The sequence below is a fragment of the Henckelia pumila genome, chromosome 4 (genome assembly GCF_033568475.1).
Source record: "Henckelia pumila isolate YLH828 chromosome 4, ASM3356847v2, whole genome shotgun sequence".
Taxonomy (NCBI): Eukaryota; Viridiplantae; Streptophyta; class Magnoliopsida; order Lamiales; family Gesneriaceae; genus Henckelia; species Henckelia pumila.
In genome coordinates, this window is record NC_133123.1 from 152320450 (window position 1) to 152341476 (window position 21027).

Sequence of the window (21027 nt, forward strand, 5' to 3'; positions counted from 1 at the left end):
TACAAATCTTGATGGCAGTGATTTGATATGAATCAATTCTTGATAGCACGCTATATAAATCTTTTGATTTGAAGTATGATTTGAAGTCTTGAAGTCTTGAGTGATATGTTTCGAATTGATATATGCATTATATTACTCTATCATTGAATTGAAATGGTTAGAGTTGACATGTTTATATTTTAACGCATGTATATGTCTTTTATACTGGGAATTATATTCTCACCGAAGTTTATCCGGCTGTTGTCTTGTTTTGTATGTGTGCATGACATCAGGTGGGGCAGAAGCTAGTCAGAGACGACATTGATAGCTCGGGAGAGAGTTTTAGCACGTGGTGTCTCGGGTTTGTAGCAGAAACGTAGAGTTTAGATCTTGCCAAATATGCTAGAAGGCGTATGACTTGATTAGTGAAGAACACTTGTAACTTATTGCTTTTTGTAGTACTTTTGATGTACTTTAAGTTACTTGTTAGATGTAACAAATGATTGGAAGTATGATAAGAACTTCTTTTATAGATCAATGCAGGTTTTAAACTTGATAAACCATGAATTGAAAAGAGTTGAAGGATCAAGTTTTGCTGTAGAAGAACATGACATGTTTCTGCCCAGGAAGCGCCTGAGCCGTTGATTTATGCAGATCGCGCGCAGCCCCGAATCTGGCTTACTGTTTTGAGGAAAAACAGGGGCGCTCGGTCGGCGGTTTTTGACCGACCGAGCGCATCCATGTTTGAAAAAAAAAATTTGTTGTTCTATTTATCTTTGATCCTTTGTTAAGTAATCATGTTTAGTGATTAATTGCCCCAAGATTTGATTAGCAACCCGAGACCCCATAATAATGTCATGTAATTATGAATTTGTAGTCATTATAAAATAAATATGTCACCAATATTGATCTCATTCAATGATGAACAATGCATTCATCTTCTTTATTTGCCAAAGTAGTGCACATGATATTATATGACCAAGAGCAATGTAATTTGACGACAATTCATACGACAATGAAAACTTATTATAAACATTATAATACGTGTTATGCACAAAATCATAACATCTTTTTATGTTAAGAGAATGAGTTTCTCTCATACTTAATTGTTTCTTTGTTTATACCGTAAATATTTGAGAGTGTTCTAAATTTTCATCCAATTATATTTGTGTTGGTCATTATAATCTATCATGTGCACTAATTATTCAAATGTAGGAGATGAATGCATTGTTCATTATTCAATGAGATCACATATGGTGATATCATTCATTGCTTAATGTCTAAATTGCAAAATTAAATGTAATTTTACCTTTAAAAAACTGTTGAATATGATATTTTGGCATCGATTATCTTAATTTTTAATACGATACATGTATTTGAACACTACTATTAAAAGAATATGCGTGATGATGCGGTCACAACGCATGAGCTAGAAGAGTACAAATGTGTCTTAATTGAGCACATATTGTTCTACTTCTCAGGATAAAATTTAGGGCCACTATGATTGACCTTCCTAAGTGATAATAAATTAGTTTCCAAATTGTCTTTGATTTGAGATAATTTTAAGTATATTTGGAACAATCTCGGATAATTTTCGGATAAGCAAATAGACAATTTGGAATGTGATACTCATTATTTACGCATGCACAAACTTTGTCAAATATACGAGACACATGCATTGTCCCACATTTGGGATAATTCTAAATATATTTGGAACAATCTCATATATTTGTAGAATAAAAGGAAATAGACAATTGAGAATAAAATACTCGTTTTTAGGCAATATGACACACTTTTATGATTCGTTATTTTGAGGTAGTATGAAACTCACTTTTTTGGCACTATATGATTCATTTTGCCGAGTTAAAATGAATTAAAATTAAAATATTGAGTATTGAATATACCAATTTGTATTTATATTTAAATGTGTCAAGTTCTAGGATATAAAGACAAAGATCAGTTGCATAAGTGTTAATATGTGGTAATCGTAGTACATACATTTAATACAAAAAGTCTATATGATTTACGATCATAAAATTACATTTTACTCTCACAATACCAACAAAAAGTAACATCATTATGACCTGCACTACATCACTATATATAAAATGTGTCTTAATCATAAATCAAACATCGATTGCGCCTCAAATCATAAATCAAATATTAAAATTTAAATAAAAACTAAATTAAACAAGGAACACTTTCATAAAATAATTACTGAAAGTACACATCATTCAAGTGTATATCATCATCCATAAACACAAAATTACGTTCCGACCAAACAACTTTTAAACAAAATACAACTTACGAGACAACTTCACACGATACAACAACACAAGAGAACACAATACATAATAGTACACTACAAACAAAACTCAAATTGATATAAAAGAACAATGTGTTCCAAAAAATCATCAAATCAATCTAAACCAACAATGCTTCCACTGGAACATGTATATCTCCTCGAAGGTAAGGTCGTGCTTGAGCCAACTTCCAAGAACTGCTTTTATGTGCAAGTGTAAAAATGAAGCATACGTCTCTTTCTTGATTATGGAAGCCCAATATTTTTTGTTATGTCGGTGGTAATTTGTCAACACCTAAAATGAAAGCAAAATAATTTAGATTGAGCTTAAAAGATAAAACCGTGTATGAAAATTTTAATTAAATTAGAGAATATTCAAATTTATTCATGTAACACATTACACACAAAAAGCACACAATAACACATTCAAGCAGTTTATTTTTATTTTAATAATAAAACTATCAATATCTAAGTCATAATGTAGAGCTAAAATTATTATTATTAGGAATTAAATTGATATAATCGAGAACAAGGAATTTCAGCTACTTTATCTTAAAATTACAATAAATGAGCTTCATTTCCACTCACAGACCGAAAAAACTAGAGATTGACCAACAAATATGTACAATTCACACGATGACATGAAAATTTAATACAATCACTAAAACCATGGCAAATCTCTAAGAATAGCTCAATTGCAAAAGATAAAAACAATTGTACTACATGTTATTGTATTCATAACAACAAAAGTGTAAGTTTGTAAGAACCACTTCCAGATTTATTTTCAACATAATAAATAAAAACATAGCATGCATTCAGTACAATAAGATCAAAAATGAAGATCATGACTTTATTCATAACTCATTTCGCAACAAAAATATCACAAAATCACATATCTAAGTAGCAGATTCGAATACTATAAAGACTATCTATATAATCTTTATAATCAGTACTAAACTATAAAAATTGGCAATGAAATCGTTATAATCAAGAATAATAACGAATTTCAGATAATCAATTTATTATTGGTTGAGATGAACCATAAACCCACTGAGATACATAAAACCTAAATATTGACCATCAAAAATGTATAATTCAAACGATGTATGAAACTTCACTGCACATTAAACACAAACCTCAAAAAATCACTCAATTGGAAAATATTAAAAAAAAGAAAAAATCATCAAAGAATCATTCAATTGGAAAAGATTAAAAAAAGGAAAAAATCATCAATATGAAGTAGCATCTAAAACGTTTCTTAATTTTCCAGAAAAAATAATAATCATACCTTGAAGTTTTTGTTTCGATGGGTATTCTTCACAAAGATTTTTAAAATCCGACAGTTCTTCACTTTAAACTCATTTCGCCTCATTTTTTGGCACCAAAATTCGACTTAAATGTACAAATCATTGCTAGTTTAGCTGTTAAGGATCAAGTAGAATGAGGTGGGGAGACGGAAGATTGGAGGTGAGAAAATTGTTATTAAAATATTATTTATTAATTTTCAAGTGGGCATTAATGTGTTTTCATACTTTTTGAGGGCAATTTCGTAATTTATCTCACATGGGGAGTTTAAACACATGAAAATATTTTGTCAGGGAGTTGCAACAAATCAATTCTGACGCGGGGACTGAAAGCAAATCTCAAGTTTTTATTAGAGATTTATTGATCATTTCTCCGAGTACATACGCTATATTTAATACTAGCGGATAAATGATGCTTGTGTTTCATAAATTTAAAAAAAAAAGAATTATTTTCTTAAAAAATGTTAAATTTTGAAATTGAAATGGTAGGGAAGAAAAATAAATACAAAAAATAGTGTATTAAAAAATAATAAAATATTATAGTTAGTTTGATAACACATAAATTATTTTAAGATTACTATTGCTCCCTTTAAAATGTATTATGATTTAATAGTACTCCTAATCCATACAGATAATTAGTATAGGAAATTAAAGAAGATGGTATTTTTAATCTTGATGTATAACCGCATTAAATAATATAAACCAATAATCACCACATTTGACGAAAAAACCAAACTTCTACGAAGAAAAACTAATCAATTAATAAAGAAAAATTGTACAATTATATACATATATGTGTTGAAAATATTATTATTATTAATATTATGTTGAATATTGAATATTGAATGTTGAATATTGAGTTGTAAAATGTGAAACATTAGTGTGATGATGTAGATGATGATGTATTTATTTTTGGACTAATCTCAAATGTGGATCTATAAACAGGTCTTCATTTGTGATGAAAAATACAATTGAATTGAGAGAAAAATATTGTGAAGTGTAGAGTTTGATATATTTTGAGTTTTGGAGTTTTTACTTTTTACCATAATTTTTTACTTTTTCACAACACGATATCAGCACGATCGCTCGAAGGTTCTTTATAATTTCCGACACTCCAAAATACAAGAAGAAGTCAAAAATATTCAACAAGTAAGAATTTTTATTTTACTGTTTATATATTTTTATTGTGTATATATTAATATATAATATCATATTATGAAAAAAATAGTTTTTTTCAAAACTTGTTATAAATCCTGGGAGGATGTTAAGACGACATCCCACACTCCCGGTAAGGGATACGACACGTATAAAAGCCTCTAAGATTTTTAAACAATAACGTGATATATATTTATTATGTATATATATTAACTGTATCAATATATAATTTCATGTTATTATATAAAAGGTTGTCTATGACACTGACCTTATAATAACATGATATGATATAAATTATTGTGTATTTATATACTAACCATATTCGTATAATCTCATGTTATTATATAAAAGGTTGTCTACGACACCGATCTTATAATAATGTGATATGATATACTATACCTGACTTTATACTAACTATATTGGTATAATTTCACAATATTATATAAAAAGTTGTCTACGACACCAATCTTATAATAATGTGATATGATATACATAATTATTTAATTATGATTATCATTATATGCATTGCATCATTATCACAAATTTTATTCAACACATACTCAATTTTTTCCTTACCCCCAACAGTCACAAAACGACTAGTTTTTTGCCTATAAATATGTTCACTCAAACTCATTTTCAATCACACCAAAATTCATTCTTTCTCTCAAAATATTTTCTCGATTTTTCGAAGATGAAGATGATGGCATTTATAAGGCTATTTTTCATAACGGCTATGATCATCATGCTCACGAGTCTTGTACTCACCAGCGATTTTCCACCGCACACATTTTATCTATTTTTAAACATACTTGTACTCGTCGTTTATCCATTATTTTGTATTGTCATATTAATGAAAATTAACTAAAAAAATTATTGTTGTTTTTCTAGTACCATCATGTCAAATTTGGCAAAACTTAAATTCGTTGCTCTCGATATCACTAGAAAAGAACAACGAATTGTTAATAAGAAATCATCAATCCCGACCCACTGGATCAACGACATTTCCTGAAGCAAATGTCGTAATAAAAAATGAAAACCAAAATCAAAGGCATAAACAAGATTTTGGTCGTGGTCGAGGAAGTGGATGTGGTCATGAACGTGGATGTAAAAATGATCGCGGTCGTGGTTACGGCCATGGATATGAAAATAATCGAGATAGTTACTTCAATAACTAATCTCAAAAGAACATCACGAACCACCCAAAAGGGCAACATGAAAATATGAGTGAAAATAAAAATCATTCAAAAAGATATGAGAGTGCTTATTATAAATGTGGCACTCCAAGAAATTGGTCATGTACCCCTGAGCACTTATGTAAGCTCTTTAAAGTATCGATAAAGGGGAAAGAAAAAGAGACCAATTTTGTTGAAATCAGTAACCATTTAAGTGGTTCAACTTATTTCAATGCTGCCGATTTTTTCAAATGATTTCGAGAACATTGATTAATATATTGGTGGGACTAGAATGTAACATGCTATATTTTTCATGCATTCTTATGAAACATGATATATTTTGCATATATATTATCCTTGATTTTTCTTTATTATATTTTTGTGAAGTTTGATATGAAAATGCTATGAGCAAACATGGAAATAATATCATGGAAATTTGCATACCAGATAGTGGTACAACGCACACTATTCTGCGAGATAAAAGATATTTCTTGGAAATAAAACCAACAAAAGCAATGGTGAATACCATATCAGGTCCTGTAGACTTGATTGAAGGTTGTGGTAAAGCACAATTTTTGTTACCAAATGGTACAAAATTTCTGATAAATGATGCTTTATATTCACCACAATCGAAAAGAAATTTGTTGAGTTTTAATGACATATATTCTCATGGATATGATACTGAGACGATAACTGATGGAAATCAGAAATATATGTGTCTTACCACATATAAATCAGGAAAGAAATATGTGGTTAAAAAATTATCAATGCTCCCTACTGGATTGCATTATACACATATAAGGCCAATCGAATCAAATATGGTGGTTAATAGTTCTTCAATATTAACCAATTGGCATGATCGATTGTGACATCCTGGTTCAATAATGATGCGAAGAATTATTGAAAATACGCATGGTCATCCATTGAAAGACCAGAAGATCTTTCAGAATAATAAGTTTCAATGTAAAGCATGTTCTCTTGAAAAACTTATTATAAGACCATCGCCAGCTAAAATCCAAACAGAATCACCCATATTTCTTGAACGTATTCAGGGTGATATTTGTGGGCCAATTCATCCACCATGTGGACCATTTCGATATTTTATGGTATTGATCGATGCCTCCAGCAGATGGTCACATGTATGCTTATTGTCAACTCGGAATGTGGCATTTGCAAGACTAATGGCTCAAATAATAAAATTGCGAAATCAATTTCCCGATTATACAATCAAGAAAATAAGACTTGATAATGCTGGAGAATTTACTTCCCAAACTTTCAATGACTATTGTATGTCAATGAGAATTACTGTTGAACATCATGTTGCTCATGTTCATACACAGAATGGATTAGCTGAATCATTGATTAAACGTCTACAACTGATTGCTAGACCAATGATTATGAGAACAAAACTCCCTATTTCTATATAGGGACATGCAATTTTACATGCTGCAGCATTAATTCGCATCAGACCAAGTGCATATCATAAATTCTCCCCATTGCAGCTTGCATTTGGTAAAGAACCAAATATTTTTCATTTGAAAATTTTTGGATGTACGGTGTATGTGCCTATTGCACCACCTCAACGATCAAAAAATGGGTACTCAAAGAAAAATCGGTATTTATATCGGTTATGATAGCCCATCAATCATTCGATATCTTGAGCCTCAAACAGGCGATGTGTTTACAGCACGTTTTGCTGATTGTCATTTTAATGAAGAAATCTTCCCAATGTTAGGGGGAGAAAAGAAACACATCGAAAAAGAAATCACATGGTATGTACCATCATTGTTACATTTGGATCCAAGGACCAAACAATGTGAGAAAAATGTACAACAAATTGTACACTTGCAAAGAATTGCAAATCAAATGCCAAATGCATTTGCAGACACAAAAGGGGTAAAAAATCATATATACACGCTGTAAATGCCCCTGCTCGAATTGAAATTCCAAAGAAACAAATTGAAGACACTCATGATGTCATAAAACGCTTGAAGCGTGGAAGGCCAGTCGGTTCCAAGGATAAAAATCCTCGGAAAAGAAAAGGCATAGAGAAACACGATGATCATAAAATAGAAAATGGTGTTCCAGAAGAAACACCAGATGATGAAAATGTTCTGTCAGAACCACAAACTAACGAGAATCGTGAAATCTCTATCAATTATATTAATACTGGAAAAATATGGAAACGAAAAGATATAGAAGATATTGATGAGATATTTTCTTATAATGTGGCATGTGACATCATAAATGAAAACGAGGATCATGAACCAAAATCCTTTGGTGAATGTAAAACTCTTCATGATTGGGCAAAATGGAAAGATGCCATCCAGGTTGAATTGGATTCGCTAAATAAATGCAATGTTTTTGGACCTATAGTCCTCACACCTGAAGGTGTAAAACCTGTTGGATACAAATGGGTTTTTATTCGAAAGCAAAATGAGAAAAATGAAATAGTCAGATATAAAGCTAGACTTGTTGCACAAGGTTTTTCTCAAAGGCCTGGAATTGATTATGAAGAAACGTATTCTCCTGTTATGGATGCAATTACGTTTCGATATTTGATTAGTTTGGCAGTGTCTGAAAATTTGGAAATGTGTCTTATGGATGTTGTTACAGCTTACTTATACGGATCACTTGATAATGATATATACATGAAAATCCCTGAAGGATTTAAGATGCCTGAAGCACAAAGTTCAAAACCCAGAGAATTTTATTCTGTAAAATTGCAAAGATCATTATATGGGTTAAAGCAATCCGGCCGAATGTGGTATAATCGACTAAGTGAGCACTTGATGAAAAAGGGATATGTAAATGATCCAATATGCCCTTGTGTTTTCATCAAAAAAACAACATCCGGATGTGTAATTATTGCTGTATATGTTGATGATTTAAACATCATTGGAACGAATAAAGAAATTCAAGAAGTTATGATGTACTTGAAGGAAGAATTCGAAATGAAGGATCTTGGAAAAACCAAGTATTGTCTTGGTTTGCAAATCGAACAAAAAGAATGTGGAATTTTTGTTCACCAGGCAAATTATACAGAAAAGATCCTTAAACGTTTTAATATGGATAAATCAAATCCATTAAGTACTCCAATGGTTGTAAGATCATTAAACATAGAAAAGGATCCATTCCGTCCATGTGGAGATGATGAAGTTATTCTTGGTCCAGAAGTACCATATCTAAGTGTCATTGGTGCCCTTATGTATCTTGCAAATTGCACTTGACCTGATATATCTTTTGCTGTAAATTTATTGGCAAGATTCAGTTCATATCCAACAAAGAGGCACTGGAACGGAATTAAACATATATTTCGTTATCTACGAGGAACAACAGATTTGGGACTTTTGTACTCAAAAGACACCAATCAAAGTATCATTGGTTATGCTGATGCTGGATATTTATCTGATCCACATAAGGCACGTTCTCAAACCGGATATGTATTTACTCGTGGAGGCACCGCAATTTCTTGGCGTTCACAGAAACAAATACTCGTAACAACTTCATCAAATCACGCTGAGATTATTGCGCTATATGAAGCAAGCCGTGAATGTGTTTGGCTAAAATCAATGACACAACATATCCAAACTTCTTGTGGATTATCAGTAGACAAGAAGCCTGTGACGTTGTATGAAGACAATGCTGCATGTATTGCTCAAATGAAAGAAGGATACATCAAAAGTGACAGAACAAAACATATACCCCCAAAGTTCTTTGCCTACACTCAAGAGCTTGAGAAGAATAAAGATATTGATATCTGTTATATTCAATCAAGTGAGAACTCATCAGATCTCTTCACAAAGGCACTTCCCACGACGATATTCAGAAAGCATATATACAACATTGGGATGCGCAATCTGCGGAATATGTGAAGAATCACTCATGTTAACATGAGGGGGAGTTTACGTGGCTGCACTCTTTTTTCCTTACTATGGTTTTTATCCCACTAGGTTTTTCCTAGTAAGGTTTTTAACGAGGCAGTATAAAACACGTAATGAAGACAATCATCATATCACGATCATCATCACAAGGGGGAGTGTTTATTATTATTAATATTATGTTGAATATTGAATATTGAATGTTGAATATTGAGTTGTAAAATATGGAAAATTAGTGTGTGATGATGTAGATGATGATGTATTTATTTTTGGACTAATCTCAAATGTGGATCTATAAATAGGTCTTCATTTGTGATGAAAAATACAATTGAATTGAGAGAAAAATATTGTGAAGTGTAGAGTTTGATATATTTTGAGTTTTGGAGTTTTTACTTTTTACCATAAATTTTCACTTTTTCACAACAATATGCATATTATACTAAATGTCAATGAATTTATTCGAATGTTGGTTATATATGAGACAGATAACTTGTGCATATTATTATTGTATTATGCTGTATATATTAGCAATTCTTGAAAAATAAACAGCGTGCGTTCAATCTTTATAGCAAACCTTTGAATAATAAACAAATTAATGTATATTATTAATGTGTGATCTTTAATGCTATATTATATTTTGATTTCTGACTTTTATGTTCTGAGTAAATTGGACTTGAAATATACATTTGATGGGAACAAAGACTGGAGTTGAAATTTTATACGGTACAGAAAAATAGCACAATTGAAGTTAAAGATTTGATTTTGTTTCAAATTAAACCATAATTGAAAAAAAAAATTACATATATTGCCTCAAAACTGAGATTATTATCCAAAATTTTAAAAAGAGTCGAGTCCAAGTAAATGTTGTGATGTCAACTTATATTAATCCACATCTTTGAGTGTTTAATGAATTAGTGATGAACATCTTGACCTAATTTTTAGCAGTGAAATAAGATTCAAGATCCTTTATAAATAAATAAATTGTGCTATGTATAAGTATATGTAAGATATTTTAGTTTGACTTGTATTGTATTCTTTAATGTTAGAATAGGATAGCGACAAGAAATGCTGGAATTTATACATTTAGTGTGCAAGGTCAAATGTATCACTTCTTGGATCACTTAGGCTACGTTTACTTTGAATGATGAGATTGAACAATGATAGATTAAAGTATGATTATTAATATAATTTGATATGATAGAGAGTGATTATGGATAAATAATAATATGTTTAGTTGGATGGATTAATTTTGGGATTGAAATGATAATTAAGAACAAATTACGATTTCACCATTTAGCTATCATAAAAATCATATGTTCGGCAAAGAAGAAAAGAAGGTGGAAGATAAAAAGGAAGGACATAATTGATTTTTTTCATTCTCTCACTTCATAATATTTATAATCCCATTAAAAATTTAGGACTAAAAATCATCTCTCAATCCTATCATTAACGGGCCTAAAGATTTATACCATTTTTCAATTTTGCAAGTAAACATAGGATTAGTTGGTATTATCTATGTAATCCTTCATTTATCAAGGCAAGTAAACGCAGCCTTAATGCCATCAAATAATGAGAAACCAAGAAATCTACAACTATATTTTTTCGATACTGAACATGAGATCTTGAATCGAATGTGCATTAGCTCAAAATTTAAAAAAACTCTTGTACAAAAAATAATTCAAATCTTGGCAGTAAATCCATATGCAAATTTCTTTCGTAGTCTAAATAGTATCCATAATCTGAACGAAATTAAATTCATTTTACAAGCTGATCCTACTATTGACCAACGTGTTTTTAACAAGCCTACTGTGTCTCAAATTTCTGCCATATATATGGTTAGAATATGATGAATCTGAACGTTGTACAAGTCAACACATACAAGTATATCCAAAAGATAGACAACCTCAAATAATAAAATATTATTTTGTTTGTTACGATCCTATGCAATATCCTCTTATATTTCCAAATTGAGAATTTGGTTGGCATCCAAAAATCTAAAGATTAAACCAAAGACAAAAACAAATGACTCTCAGACCAACATGCGATTGTCAAAATATCAATAACATCCAAAATTCAAAGAATGCAAATGATTTTATAAACCATGAAAACCAAGGTAATTTCATGTAATTTTTATTACCTTTTTAATTTAATAAATAATTTTTAAATTAAATTATATTACAACATGACTTTATTGTTCATATAGGTTGCGAAAAGGGAAACAACCAAAGGTCAATGGTATCATACCGTGAGTATTATTGTTATAAGTTACAAATAAGAGAAAATGACAAATCGTTCCTGCTACATATTGGTAGACTTTCGCAACAGTATATAGTAGATATGTACATTAAAATCGAAACATCAAGATTAAACTTTCTCAGAACTAAAGATATGCAAAGTCGTTTGCGAAATGAAATATATCGTGGTTTAATAGATAGTATTACGGAAGGGTGTCAAATGGGCAAAGACATTGGAAAACGTATCATATTACCCGCATCATTTGTCGGAGGACCTAAAGATATGCGTAAGAAGGTATATGGATGCTATAACTTTAGTGCAACATTATGAAAAACCTCATATCTTCTTAACAATGACTGCAAATCCAAATTGGCCAGAAATAAAAGCCTTGTGCTTACCTTCCGATGAAATACAAAATAGACCTGATTTAATTGCAAGAATTTTTCGTTCAAAGCTCCATGTTTTAAAAAATGAGTTATTGAAGAATAAAATATTTGGTCATATCGTTGCTTACACTTACGTAATATAATTCCAAAAAAGAGGTTTACCACATGGTCACTTTTTACTTATTTTAAACCAAGCATAAAAAATATTTCACCTAGAAGCATTTGATAGAATTGTAACTATAGAATTACATGATCCACATACTCAACCATATTTATTTTCATTGGTAGTTAAACATATGATGCATGGACCTTGTGGTTTACTTAATCCAACTTGCCCTTGTATGAGAAAAGGAGTTTGAAAATTTAATTATCCTAAATATTTCTAAGAAAAAAACTAAATACGGAACCAATTCGTATTCAATATATCGACGTGAGAACAACAACAATGCTATTACTATCCGGGGTTCAAAGCTTGACAATCGTTGGGTTGTGCCTTACAATCAATATCTTCTTGCTAAATTTAATTTTCACATTAATGTTGAAATATGTTCCACTATTCAAGCTATAAAATATATCTATGAATATATTTATAAAGGACACGACAAAATTTTATACATTGATTTCAAATGAAAAAGACTTCACAATTGATGAAATCAAAAATTTTCGATGTGCAAGGGGGATTTCACCTCCTGAGGCAATTTGGCGAATTTACAAATTTGATCTTAACCAAATACATCCGTCTGTAATATACTTGCCAATTCATTTAGAGAATGAACAAAAAGTAACTTTCGTTGCCAATCAATCAATAGCCAGCATTGCTAATAACCCTGCAAATAAGAAAACAATGTTAACACAATTTTTTTACATGAACAAACACAATGACCATGCTAAAAAATGAATTGCTTATATTTTAAATTCCCTGAATATTTTGTTTGGCACAATGATTCAAAAGAATGAGAACCACGTAAAAAACATGAGGTCGTAGGTAGAATTTATAGTTGTCACCCATCATATGGCGAAAATTTTTATCTGAAGTTATTACTAATGCATATTAAAAAACCAACTTCCTTTAGAGATCTACGAACTATCAAAGGGAAATATTTCACTACATTTAGAGAAGTTGCACAAACATTAGGATTAATGGAAGACGATAACATTGCTGAAATGTGTATTGAAGAGGCTGCTGCTTTATGACAACTATTTGCTACCATTCTTTTTTATTGTAACCCTAAAAATCCCAAACAACTAGGATTAAAATTTGAGTATTTTTATCACAAGATTTTGAACAGAACAGAACAGAACAGAACGCTCACTCCATAATGTAATTAAACACAAAGTTTTAGACATTGTTGCTTATTATCTTGACTCCATGGGGAAAAAATTTAAGGACTTCTTATTTGTGGATGATGATGTCATGAAAAGCTCTAACGATAGTCTGACTAAAGAAATACAAACTGAACGAGACATAGTAATACCTACTGAAGACCTGTTAGCTGTAAAACAACTTAACAAACAACAAAAATTTTCTTACGACAAAATTTTATATCATGTTAACAACAATTTACCGAATGTATTTTTCGCCGATGGTCCCGGTGGTACTGGAAATTTTTTTTTATACAGAGCACTTCATGCTACAATTCCTTCAGCTGGTCATATAGCCCTTGCTACAGCTACTTCAGGAGTAGTAGCATCATTACTTCCAGGTGGACGTACATCACATTCAAGATTTAAAATTCTTTTTGATGAGAATGACTTCAAACCTTGTAATATCAGTAAACAAGGCACTTTAGCTCACCTAATTAAATCAGCAAAACTCATTATTTGGGATGAAGCTACCATGGCCAAACGCTGTATTATTGAAAATTTCGATGAAATGTTAAGAGATGCAATGGATTCAAATACAATCACTAGTAGAAAAATCGCATTTTACTTCGGCATATTTTACTTTGGCAATTACTAAGTACGAAGTAATATGTAATAAACAACTTCAGTAATAACACAAGTGCAGTAAAAACACACATTTTACTTTGGTATTTAAAAAAACACGGGCTTCACTTAGTTTTTGAAAACATATTACTTCGACATATATTATTTTGCCGAAGTAAAAAGTGAAAAACTAAAATTAATTTTTAATGTAAGCGGTGAATTAATTCCTTCAGCTTTCTATCTTTCTTCAATTTTTGGAGTTAGACTCAAATCATAAAAAACCCAAAGTACTCCACCGATCCCCTTCTTCCAAACTCCATCGATCACCTTCTTCATCCCTTGCGTCCCGCCGATTCACAACTTCAGCCTTCCACCACCACCACGAGCTGGTCTTCGTCTTCCGATCCAAAATCCATATCGATCCCTTTCTTCCAAGCTCCATCGATCCCTTTCTTCAGATGTTTGTTCGAAGGGCAATTCCACTACTGAACCATATCTTGTGGGGCATAATATCTTGCTGGCTCATTCTGTTGTTGTGAAACTCTACAAGGAAAAGTATAAGGTAAAATTTCTGAATTTGTTCTGTTTATTTTTTATCGATGAAACTATTTGGTTTGTTTTATTCACGAGTCCTCAAATGTTCCTGTTTATCAAATGACATGCTAGTGGAAATGTGTGTCTGTGGTTGCTTCTAAAAGATTTGGTAATTTATGAAGAAATGCTACGTAAGATAAGCTTAAGTTTGTTTGAGTTTGTGAGATCTTGTTGTCTCAAGGCGGACATTTTTAGATGCAGGACACACAGAAAGTTGTATTGGATTTAACATCTATAACATGTGGATGGTTCCTTACACCGATTCAAAAGAGGATGTAATAGCAACTCAAAGATCTAATGATTTTTATACGGGTTGGTAAGATATAGGGATGGCATGTCCTTGGACTTGACAAAATTAATTTTTTTTCATTCTATGCACCTCACATAGGATGTTGACGTTTGAGTTGGAAGCGGCGGAAGCTCTAGCGGGGATGGCTTGCTCCGCCTCCTTTCCTGGCGAGTTTGAACGACGTGGCTATCAGCAACAGATCGATACCGAAACAGTGCTCGTTTCCTCCGAAGTCTCTCAAGTTAAATATTCCATCTGAAAAGGAGAAATATATATTATTATTTTGTTTTTTGTGTTTTGAGATTGAGATGTAGTCATCTTCATGAAAGTCGGAACAACTTTGAAGTACTTGAGTAATTTCGTACTTTATGGTCATCTTCTAGTCGGAACATTGTACCTAAATTAATAATCTGTAGTTGTGTTCAGTAACATCAATATTCTTGAAGCAGTAGTCTTGCCAACGAATATAAAGATTGTTGGGGTTTGAATTTATCAATTATTAGCTAGTTCATTAATTTGAGCCATGCATTTATTTTTATTTATCAGCATCAGGCGTTCGGTGGCCAAAAGTTTCCAGAAAAAACTCCTACCATGGTTGTTACAGGCCTTACAAACACTTTGAATGAGGTAAGTGGACTTATGTCTATATATTAAAAAATACGTATGTGTTAAATTCTTCAAAAACTCTCCATGAAATTGAGCCACTCAGTGCTGCCAAACACGTGCTAAATTAGTCTTATTTTGGGAAGCAGCAAGGCCATATTCTAAGGGGTTATATAGCTCAAATTCATACTTGACTTTGAGTTATAAGTGCCCAAAGTTATGTCCAAGTTTTGACCAAGTTTGGTTCACACATTTGAATGAGGTAAGTGGACTTATGTGTATATATTAAAAAATATGTATGTGTTAAAATTCGATCGATTCATTACATGTTTTGTTATGCATGGTTTGTTTCCTTGTGCTTGTACTTGCTTTGTTCCAATTTGTTACGCTTATTTTCTCATGCTCCGAATTTGAAAAGGTACATAATGTTAGAATTCAAGACGTTAGAAGTGAGAGAAATACCTAAAATCTTATAACTTTTGTTCCGGCCCTTAGAAAGGGTATAAAACCGTAATATGACATCACCCTTTAGATGATTATAGCATATTGGAGAATGATATGTTATTAAGTTTTAAATTCAAGACCATTAGAGTTATTAAGGTCTCACCGTTACCATTATGACAAAATATCTTAACAGTTTGGAGGAGAGTTTGTCTTAATTTATTATGGATTATAATAGAATATTTTAGATTTCGTGGTAATTTCGTACAACAAGAAATGAAAGGTTACTTTAGTGCCATTCAAGCCTATATCAAATACGTGAAAACATTTATATATGTATTATTTATCAAAGACAATAATGAATCTAATTTTTTTGTGCAGTGGATAACACATTTGGTTGATTATTCATCTTATTGTCTAATGTAAATTATTCGAAATATTAGTAGCGTGCACTATTTTTTTATGTAAATATATTACTTTATCATCATTAATTATATTATTCATTCATGCTCATCTCGTTTATGAACCAAACGGTAGCTTAACATATATATCGTCAAAGAACTCCATGCAAATATATTACTTTATCATCATCAATTATATTATTCATTCATGACTTTTTTAAATAAGACCTAGCAGCGAAGAAATACAACTACTTGAAAGATAAAAATGAGTTTTTGAAAGCACGGGTAATTCGGGGATGTAAGATGAATAGCTATCTTTTCATTGGAATTTTAGTCCCGCCCCACGGTTCTTTTGCATTTGCACATGGCTAAAAGAAAGCCTTCCGAAGCAGGGCATGTACACGACAAGCCAGAGTCTAAGCATACTGAAATATCTTTTTTTTGTTTTCTTGTTCTTGTTATTCGTTTTTCCTTCTTGCAAGAAAATACATCTATAAAGATATATTATGAAAATTCTTATTTGATTATGCAACTTTGGTTTTTTTTTTTTTACTTTGACCATTTTTGTTTTGTCTTTAGGTTCTTGCTTATGTTTCACAAGTGCACAACCTTGCACTTCCTGAAGGTTTTGTTGATCATTATATCTTGACACTTGATCAGGTATATATATATATATATATATATATATATATATATATATATATATATATATATATATATGTGTGTATATATATGTTTACGCACGCGTGCGCTTGTGTGTGTGTGTGTATTTACGCACACACATGCATGCATATATGGGTGGGGTGGGGTGGGGTGGGGTGGGGGGTGGGGGGGGGGATGTATGAATGCGCTGGTGGAGATACTAGGAATCCTTTCTTTTCTTCATCTTGCTGATGAATACTTTTTTATCTCATATTTTTGTCAAATTGGTTTTTTTTTTAAGCTCAAGGAACAGTGATGATTTTGTTCTCCAAGAAATATGAATGTATTTTAATAATATGACTAATTTATAGGATAATGAACATCAAGTGGAGTTTTACGCTTACAGAGGTTTGCTCATCCTGTTTTTTGTTTCAGGTAGATGTTTCCGCTGATGTGTTTGAAGCTAAAGTTCAGGGTTTGAGATTGGATTGTGATTGATTTTATTTATTGTTTCATTCATTTTATTCGGGTAGAGATTAAGAAGAAATGATTGGATTCTATTGACCCAATTTGATATTTTCTGTTTGATTAAAGCAGAAATAGATTTTGGGATCTGGACACGAAAGCAGTACAAAAACAGGATCAATGCAACCATGGATTTGACGAGGAGATTTGCGAGTTTGTGTGTTTGATCGAGAACAGTGAGGAAGCTTATATACACAGCTTTTGTAAAGTCTGCTTCACCGTTGAAGGAAGATGAGGATGCTTATAAGGAGTATATGGATGGAACTTGTTGGACCCCTTCTCATTTCACTGTCCCTTACACAAGTGAATATGTTGAGGTAATTGACTCATTTATTTACTGGTAATAATCAATGTAATATCTCGATTAAAAACAATATTTTGTATAAGGAGTATATGGATTTGAGAATGTCGCTACTTAGTTTTTGCTTTGTTGAGTGTGCTATGCCTTTCTCAAATCTCATGCCTGATAGTTCATTTTTGCTTTGTTTTTTAATATGTTGCATGCCTTTGTTTGTGCATGGTGTTTTAGTCTCAACATGCCTAGTTCTACCTTGGCGGATATTGTTTGTATATAATGTTTCTAAATATACCTATGTAAGCAGTTGATTCTCTAAATACTTTTCTTCATTTGGTATGAATTCGGTGGATTGTTTTCTTGAATGGAAAAAGTTTGTACTTTTGTGTTTTTGTAATTGGGATTTTAGTATTTGAAGATTTTTTGAGTCTTTTCTGTTTGAAACTCTGCCTTGTTTTTGTTTTTTTGTTTATTGCAAGATAGGGTGAGATCGTCTCTTTATTGCAAGTGTGATTCTTTTCCTATTGCATGAGGACAAGCTAAATGATTCTAATTGTTTATGTTTTGAACTTTTTAAAGTAAAAAGAACTTTATGAACCTTGGGACCTGGTATTATTTTTACTTATTTGCCTTTTTCTGTTTATATGTACTGAATTGAATCAATCATCTATGTGTGTTTTTTTGTTATCTTTTGAAAGAGCCCTTTCGAGCATCAAACCTACTATATAGTTCACCCTTTGTGTTTATTTCTTGATTTTCGGTTTATGCAAGCATGTAGATGAGGGATTTTGCTGGTGGAATTGGATCGTCCTTATTCTCTCTTTTTTCTTGATCTCCAGTATTCTACAAGCATGTGGACTAGTTTCAATTCAAGGGCTTTGTTTTACTCCTTTCTTTTCTTTCTTACTAAAACTATTTAAATGGTGTCTATATGTTTGATTTTTTTTTTTACTTTTCGTAAGTGTGTGTATGAAATAGGTTGTTGAATCTTCTCTTAGCACTTGATATGTGTCAGCATGCATACCAAATAGGTTGCTGAATATTCTTTATTTTGGATTTCATTTTGCAACTAGCTGCCTTGTTGGTTTACCGTGCAACTAGCTGCCTTGTTGGTTTACCGTGGCATTCCTCTCTTTGTTGGAATTTCAGTTTGCAGGATGCGTCAAGAATAAGTGTTACAGTCAAGAACAATTTGATGAAGTTAGAAGTGAATGGAGTGAATTTGTCTACTCGCATGTAGGGCTTAAATATGTCATTCACGTTTGGATAATACTTTCTTTTGAGAAAATACGTGTGGAGGTGTACGTGTTTAGTTTTGAGGAGATACGTGTGGATATGTGCATATAATTCGCGTTATTTTGGTGGATAAACTTGCTGATTTATGTATTTTTGTCATTTTGGGATGAATTTATTAATATTATTAGTGTATTTGTAAGTTTCAAAAATATATTTATGGAATTATTATAAAAAACTGTGTTTTATTGATTGCAGCAATTTTAGTATCAACGAATTAAATCAAAGAATTTACTTCATTTTACTACGTTTATTAACGCAATTAACGAGGTAAAAAACATTCTATTACTTCGGCAATTTCACTAATAGACGAAGTAGAAAGACGCATTTTACTACGCTAATATATGAAATTAATGAAGTAAAAGACATTATTTTGCTTCGTCTATTAATGAAAATACCGAAGTAACAACTATTCTATGACTTCAGTAATTTCATTAATAGACGAAGTAGAAAACTATATTTCACTTTGTCTACGAACCGAAGTCAAAGCATAGTTGTTACTTCATCAACTTCATTAATTGACGAAGTAATAGAATATGTTTTACTACGCAACTTATGAAATTGGTGAAGTAAAATATATTTTTTTTACTTCGGCATTGGTCCGATTATGAACCGGTTCTGCCTCAATGCATCGACCAAAGACTTCGGTAATTTAAGGGATACGACTTCGATGATTACGCGAAGTAAAATAGTACATGTTACTTCACGTGACACTACTTCGGTATTTATAATCCTACAACTTCGGTTATTAACCGAAGTCTTAAGCGATTTTTCTACTAGTGAATATTTGGTGGTAAAACCATTGTATTCGGTGGAGATTTTCGACAAACACTACCTGTAATTCTTAAAGGTAGCAAAGATGATATTAGATTCTTCAATCGTCATGTCCTCTTTATGGAACCAATTTCATAAACTAAAACTTAAGCAAAATATGCGAGCATCCCTTGATCCTTACTTCTCTTCTTACTAGCTGAAAATTATTTATGAAATTGAGGATACTAATGAAAACGATGAACTTCAAATACCTTCTCAAGTAAACGTTTTATTTACAGATGATACTAACTCATTAAATACATTAATAGACATGGTATTTCCAAATATTAACGATGAAAATATGGATTTCTCTTTATTTGTTAATCGGGTCATACTTACCACAAGAAATGACTTTGTCCACGAAATAAATGATGTTCTAATTAATAGATTTCATGGCGAAGAGACTACATATTTTTGTTGTGACGAAAACACAAGTACTTGTGTCATACCAGACCAAGAAGAATTGTTCCACAGTTTAACTCCTCAAGGACTTCCTCCTCTTAAACTAACTTTAAAAATAAAGTTAAGAAATATTAATCCAAACGAAGGACTTTGTAATGGTACAAGGCTTCTTTGCAAAGGTTTCACTACGAATATTATTTACGCTGAAATCTCAGTTGGTGTCCATGCAAAAAAAGCTGTATTTATTCCTCGTATAACATTAGAAGCTCCACATGATAATTTTTCACCTATTCCATTTAAAATAAAACAATTTCCAATACGTTTATTTTATGCAATGACAATCAATAAAGCACAAGTTCAAACTTTAGATTTTCTTGGTGTCTATCTGA